Genomic DNA, 7,887 nt, shown 5'->3' on the forward strand with positions numbered 1-7,887 from the left:
TGCAGACAGAATTTCACTTAGTATGGAAAACTCTTTTTGATGAACCCTTTGGGGTACTGTTTTGCTGTGAAAAAATAGCCCTTGGAGCAAAGCCAAGAGAGGTGGCAGTGATACTATAAGAACAAAATTATTCTGTTTAAAAAATCTTCTCGTCCTGGCAGTGTGGCTCAGTTGGTTGGAGCGTGTCCTAAACCAAAAAAAGGTTAGATTTCTGGGCAAGGCACATACCCAGGTTATGGGTTTGATCCCTGGACAGGGCTCATAACAGAGGCAGCTGATCGATGTTTCTCTCCAACATTTCTCTCACTCTATCTCTCTCAAAAATTTTTTCCTCAGAGTAGCCCAAGAGTGAAAGGTCAGGAGACCCTAGACCAGGAAAAAATAAAAATAAACCAATAAGTAGGTGGAGAGGAGCAAAGAAACAAAGTGGTAGGAAGAGTTCTGCTTCAAGGAAGAGACAGAAGTTCCAGATGGCAAGGCGAGCTTTTTAATAACAAGAGAGATTTTTAATAACAAGGACCTTAAATACCAGGGACATATGTTCATTTTGAGGAAGCTCTGTGGTGCAGTCATCCCCTAGCACACCCACCTCCTCAGGTCTTGAGGAGAGAGGTACCTCCCGTCCTTCTCCCCGAAAGTTCAGGAGGAGCAATGCAGTGACCACGAGTAATCTGGGGAAGGATTCCAGAACAAGAAGCTAAAGGTTACACCCCACCTCCCTGCACACGTGGGAGGGATGCGGATTCTCCCAGCAGCTGCGCACTGGGGTTTTGGGGAACTGGACTTACATTTCACCCTGGAAGCTAGAGGACTGGGCCGATCTATGCACTCTCTCCTGTACACCTAAGACCTCACTCAGCGAAATTACCAATGTATTCATTTTGGTTACTATGAAGCTGCTGGTTTTAAGTTGAGCAATAAGAACCTGAATACAAATCTGTCCACCCCTTTCCAGCTTAGAGTCTGGCTGGTGAACAAGATCTTTTTCATTCGGTGCCACAAATAACACATTCAGAAAGATCCCATCAATTCAGCCCTGCGGAAATATTGGTGTCAGAATTAGCAACACTGTGCTCTTTGTGTGGCAGGAGCCCTCTGACGGGCAGCCACCAACCCTCCCCAGCGGATTCCATTAATCACACCTTACAAAGGAGCCCCTGTTTGATAAGAGGTTGATACAAAAATGCAGGCCTCAGTAACTATACCATAGTTTGTATTCACTATTCTTTTACATATAATTATATATTTAAAAATTGAAATAATCATCTTTTTTATTTTAAAAAATTACAATTTTTTCATTATAAACACATTATAGTCACAAAACTTGCAAAATCAAGGGGAGAAAAGAATCCCACAATCCTTCCATGCTGCCACAAGCAGCTATGAACATTGCAATACATTTCTATAAACATTTTTACATATTTCCAACATTATGAAACCTTTCACACAAAAAATAACAGACACCTATATATTTACCACTAAAATAAAAAATATGCTAGTACTTTACTATGCAATTGCAGATCTCCCTCTCATTTAAATCAATAAAGTGTGACAGAGAGGAGAAGCCTCCACCCTGGGGTCACACGCACCCACACATGCCACACGCCACATGCCACATGCCAAGGCCACCACTGTGTTGAAGGCATAATCCATAGATCTAGGTCTGATTTTGTATTCTTACCACATATTAAACATCTAGTGTTGTTTTGAGTGTCTTTTTAATGTACATAAATGTTAACCTAGCGTCTTTTTTTGCCCTTTATTTTCCTTTCAATCTTATACTACTGAAACTCCTACAAACCCAAGTCAGGCTATTTTACTGCTGTATTGACTCAATAGTCTAGTTTATTCACTCCCCTGCTGAAGGAGGGTTAGCTTTTTGCCACATTGTTGCTGTTACAAACATTTTGCAAGAGTTCTTATGACCCATTTTATGTAGATGAAGTACTGGGTCCTACAGCACCCACATATTCACCTATAGAAAAACTGACAGGTTTCTCCCCAAGTTTTTGTATGATGTGCCCTCCCATCTATACTAATAAAAGGGTAATATGCAAATTAACCATCACTCTGCGGTGCCCATAACTACAAAGATGGTGGTGCCAGTCGGAGCCACAGAGCCAGCTGGAGTGGGTAGATGCTTGGCTTCCTTCGTCGCCCCAGTGACAAAGGAAGCCAAGCCTCCCACAAGCCCCAGTCAGCTGCCAAGGTCCGGCCTCTGGGCAACAGCCACGGAGCCAGCCGGAGCAGGCGTGAGGCGGCTACAGCCCAAAGCAAAGGTGGGAGGTGGCTGCCAGAGCGAAGGCCCGGGTCCCAGGTGCTGGAGGGAAGTCAGTGCCGGCAGCCAGGGGAAGGCAGGCCTATTCTTGCATGAATCTTTGTGCGTCGGGGCTCTAGTTTTTTATAAATTCCTTTCCCCCTATTCTCTCCAACACTTGCTAATAGCACACATTCATTTTTCCAATTATGATAGGCTGTGTGTCCTTTTGGTGTTTATTGGTGCTTCAGCTTCCATCTCTGCAGCTTCCTGTTACTTTCCATTGTTTGCTCACCGTTGGTTATTTGTAGGGTGCTGAGGGTGAGTTTGGAGAGCTGCAGAAGCGAGCACAGCATGTTCTTCTGTCTGTGGTGGCATTGCCCTGACAGCACCCAGTGGGAGACCTGGGCTTTCCATTTTTCTGGCTGGAGGGTGTGTCCCTGCGAGTCTCCAGCCCAGGCTGTCCCAGCATGGGGCTGGACGCAATGGTGATGACGAAGAGGAAAGAGAAAGGGAACCAGTCCTCCTTTGGGGGACTCTGTGCCAGTTTTTTCAAAGACTCAACCAGGTATTGTCTGGGTGAGTGAGGTACAAGCAAACTTTCAGAAATTGAGAAAATGAAGGAAGTGATGCATGGATTCATTTGGGGGTCAGTGGGGTAGAAAGTAGGACCACAAGCAGAAAGGGACTGAGAGGTAGTTCAGGAGACAGGAAAGCCAACCTGAGACACAGCCCAGAGGGGTTTTCAAAGAGAAGCCTCCATCTGATCCCCTGGGCTCAGGGTCCCACGCTGGGAGAAGGGGAAGGCTCTTCACTGTTAATTCTTCCCTCTTCTCCATCTCTTTTTAGCCATCGAATCCACAGACTGAAATCCTGCTCCTCCTTTCTCCTGTCATTCAAGGTGCCCTTCCTCCTGCCCATCCCATGCTGGCAAAGGGATCCTTTTGCTTCCCTGGTGGCTCAGTGTAGCAGTCCCCGGCCTTTTCCCTCCAGCCCCCAACACACTGTTCCACCAAATCACGTCATGCTCAAGGCCCTCCCCGGGCTCCCTCTTCTGTATGTGCTGCCTTATCAAAGGTAACCACTCTGCTTGGGGGACAGTGGGCAGCACAGCTCTCCTTTCCCAGGGACCATCAATCTGCTCCTCGAAAGATTCCCAACCACCTGCCCTGCTGCAGCCCTTCTTGAACCTGAGCCCGTTAGACTCACCACGTGGACAAGCCCCTTCCTCTCCCTGAAGGCCATATTTGCACCCCCTCCAAACCTATGCTCATTGTGATCCCAGTGCCTGGACTATTTTCTCCCCTTACTTGTTCAATTTTTCACAACCTGGCACAAAACCTCTGCTGTTCATGAAGCCTTTCCAGCCCATTCCAGGCTTCTCCTTTTATTTTAAAAACTAGAGGCCCAGTGCACAAAATTCGTGCACGGGGAGGGGTCCTTCAGCCAGCCTGCACCCTCTCCAATCCAGGATCCCTCAGGGGATGTCTGACTGCCTCTCACAATCCAGAACTGCTGGCCCCTAACCACTCACCTGCCTGCCTGCCTGATCGCCCCTAACCGCCTCTGCCTCACCCCTCACCCAGGACCCAGGATTCCCTCCACTGGCCAGCCGCAGGCACCCAGGACCTGGGCCAGCTTTGCCCAGGCCAGCCGCAGCTGCAGGGGACCACGGGCAGGCGACTTTGCCTAGGCCATAGCCGCAGGTGCCCAGGACCATGGAGCAGGCAGCTTGTCCCTCTCCCAGGCCTCAGGTGCAGACGCAGCCATTGGCACCTGGGACCACGGGGTGGGCAGCTTGTCCCTCTCCTGGGCCGCAGCCTGGCTGGTCCCCATTTTTCTCTCGCAAGCTCATTTGTGCCTGGCTGGTCCCCATTCCCCTCTCCCCAGTGTTGAGTGTCTGAGCTGTTTATGGTGTGACAGTGTGAGGGCGTGATGACTGTTTGCATATTAGCTCTTTATTATAGAGGATATGTTTATTACTTATCTTTTGCTCTCTAGCCACAGTTATTGGTGGTCTCGGGTTACCTATTCATAAACACAGAAGGTTGGACACACTATTCAGTTGTGACTAGAACTGCCTGAACTTATTATGTACTAAGCAGTGTGTGTGTGTGTGTGTGTGTCCACTCTGAGCTCCACCACAGGCTGAACAGTAGGTATTATTAGCACAGGTCATGAATTCGCATTTTAAGATCGCTGAAATTTGAAGCATCTTAACAGTTAATGGCATCTCACAACTGAAGTTGCCTGGATGGAAGCCTAATTCTCCCAGAGAGATCTTCATTTGCGTCTGTCAGAGCCGGGTGCACTGACAAATAGCTGCTTTAAAATGAATCCTGTGCTGCCTTAGCCAGCGTGGCTACATGGTTAGAACATGGGCGTGTGCACCAGAGGGACCAGGTTTGAATTCCAGTCAAGGGCAGGTACCTGGGTTGCAGGTTCAATCCCTGGCCCACTCGTGTGGTAGGCAGCCAATCAATGTGTCTCTCTCACATTGATGTGTCTCTCTTCCCCTTCCCTCCTCCCTTCTACTCTCTCTAAAAATCAATGGAAAAAATATCCTCGGGTGAGAATTAACAAAATGAATTCAGTGCTTGCCTGTGTAAATTCTTTTCTCTAACTACCCAAAATACTAGTACTGCTTTGAGATTTAAATCCTCTGGGGGTTTATTTTCCTTTCTTCCCCATGTGCCTAGTGGAGGCAGGCATGTTTCTCACTGACCTTTGTGCACGGCAGTTATTTCTCTTTCCTCGCGCACAGAGAATGATGACTGTGTCTCAGCTTTACATGGGAGTCTCCTATTGGGCTCTGTATCTTGTCCATCTTTTATTTCTCAGTGGTATATGTAAGAACACTCTATAAAATTGTTGCTTGAATCTTTGACTCCATAATACAGTGGTCCTATTTGCCAATGAAAAAAATGAAGGCATTGGTTCAGAGTTTGTGGACAGAGGTGAGTGAATGAAAAGCATAGAGGCCCTTTTAGCCTGCTGTTGATTTATCGGTTGGCTGGTTCTCATGCTACACCTGTTGGAACTGGATCATCAATCGATCCACTTTACTCTGAATCCAAACTCAGTTGAGCAGTCTTTCAATAAGGTGTACATAGGTTGGTATGTAAGGTCACTTAAGCAAAACGGAGATATTCAATTTCTCACCATTTAACCCTGTGCCAGAGAGTAGGAGGGAGCAGAGCTGGCTGTGTGGGAGCAGGTGCAGTGGGTCTCCCTCTGCTCCACCTCTGGCTTAGCTCAGCTCAAAGGCCAAGGTTCTATGATCTCCCATCCACACTCAAGTTGGTCTTAAAATTCCAGAGTAACGCTCTTTTACTTGTTATTTTTTTAGTGTCCTTTCAAAGCAAACCACACACGTTGGTGCTCTTCAGCTGTTCCACACTCAGCAACATGGGTGAGTCAGAGAGACATGCTGCTGCATGAGTCCATTGAAGGGAAACTCAAAAATAAGCAGAGCCAATGGACAGTGACAGAGGTCGTGAGGCTACCCTTGTGTCAGTGCCTGGATGGAGCCCCAGGGAGCGCCTGGGGTGCTGGTGATATTTCCAGTCGGGCTGCTTGCTACACCAATGTGTTCACTTTGTGAACAGGCTCTAAGCTGAGCCCTCAGGGCACGTGCACTTGTCTGTATGAATGTGATGCTCAATTAAAAGGTGTACTTTAAAAAAACTAAATCAAAAGCACCCTGACAACTTGAGGTGTTTGAAGTTTACTCCCAAAGAGGAAAAGACTCACAAAGGGAGGGAGGGAGTGGGGAATACAGAAAAGAGGTGAGGTGATTTCAGTAGCGAGGCCATTGGAACTGCTGGGAATCACGTTGCTGGGAGGACGTTGATACAGATTCCCAGCTCAGCTTTCTTATTTTAAAACAGTATTCATACTCCTGGCAACCAAAGCTATGGTGTTCTTAACACACCTCTAAGGTGCTATTTTAGCAAACAGCCAAAGGGAAAACTGAAAACCAAGCTGGCCATTTCCAGAGGCAACTGGTGGCTTTTCTCCTGGCCTCTACGCTCTCCTCGGATGCAAGAAGAGACGGTGAGGTGCAGCGACGATGTCACAAATGCAGTGACTGCCATGGGTGCCCAGGCGCCCACCCCCTGCTGAGGTTGGGAATCAGAGGGGTTCTGGGCAGGGCCACGCTTCATGACACCTTTCAAGGAGCCTTGCCCAGCCCACAAAAGGTGAATAGCCTCGCTGTATGGTGACCATGCCTGTCCTCGTCCCGTTACCAGCACAGGAAGACATTGCAGACCAGCAGTTTTCCAAACTGGAGCTTTCTGAGGGGGCTGCACTGCTGGCAGGAATCTGTGCATCCGTGAGGTCACCATCCTTCTGGGTTGGTTTGTGACAAGTGCAGGTTTCTGTGCGAACACACACCGACCCCGCCCTGGTTCCTGTGGGGGTTTAGTTTGAGATTCTATGGATTCTTTCTCCCACTTACAAAGAAGCCTGTATGGAAAGGAGTGAACGCCAAGATGTGATGACTTACACCAGGACCAGCCCCGGGCAGGGGAAGGGGGTCCCGGGGCCCCGGCTGCTGCTGAAAGCAGAACTGTTTCCAGTGCTGGGGAACAAGCATGCGTCTTTGTCTTCCCAGCAGGGCAAGGAAAGGACTTCCTGCACAAACCCTATTGCCTGTGGCTTAGGGAGAAACCTGAGATTCCATTTCCTGTTTCCAGGGAAAGAAAACAACCCGGCAAGCAAATGCCACCAGCTTAAACTCCCACAGGCCAGCCCGTAACTACAAGACGCTGCTTTCTATCAGTGTTCGGCCTGGTTCCTGAGCCACTGTGAGCTACTTATTAAGTGCCACGACCTGGTGGCAGCAAACAGTCTGTAAATAACAATCCGATAGCCAGTCACTGACACCTACTTCCTCCACAGGCTCCAGAAAATTACTTCGTCACACTAGCATTTTCCCTTTTTAATGTCTTAATACACCAAGAGAAAGCTGTGCAATTGCCCATCCCTGCATGGTCCATGGAGCACTAATAAGAAGGTGTGGCTTTGCTCCGTGTGGTGCAGAACGTGGTCCCCTCTGACCCTGCTCAGCCTGATCTATGCTCGGGGGACAAATCCTGAGTGCACAGTATGTCCCTGCTCCTGTGAGGCCTTTTGTTTGAGCCTGTGGCTCCTCTGGGCAGCACTGCCCTGCATGACAGGGCACTGCAGCCGGGTGAGTTGGGGCAGGGGCACTTGTAGTCAGGAAGGCCTGCTGTGCAATGACTGCCGCTGTCTAAGAGAGATGGCTTCGTGCTTCTTAACAGCTAAGCAGCTGCAGAAAAAGCCCCTATTCCTTCCTCTTGTTACAGAAGACCAGAGAATAACCAAGCAATGCTTAGAGAGAAGGAGTTACACTTCATTATTATTATTATTATTATTATTATTTTTGTCCAATTTTCCCACACCATTTATTGAAGAGACTGTCTTGACTTGATTGTATGCTCTTGCCTCTTTTGTCAAATATTAATTGAGCATAGTAGTGGTTTGGATCATTTTCTGGTTTCTCTATTCTATTCCATTGGTCTATATGTCTGTGCAATGCGGTACCATCTCACACCTATCAGAATGGCTGTCATCATCAAATCAACAAATGACAAGTGCTGCAG

The sequence above is a fragment of the Myotis davidii genome, unplaced genomic scaffold (assembly GCF_000327345.1).
Source record: "Myotis davidii unplaced genomic scaffold, ASM32734v1 scaffold540, whole genome shotgun sequence".
Classification (NCBI taxonomy): domain Eukaryota; kingdom Metazoa; phylum Chordata; class Mammalia; order Chiroptera; family Vespertilionidae; genus Myotis; species Myotis davidii.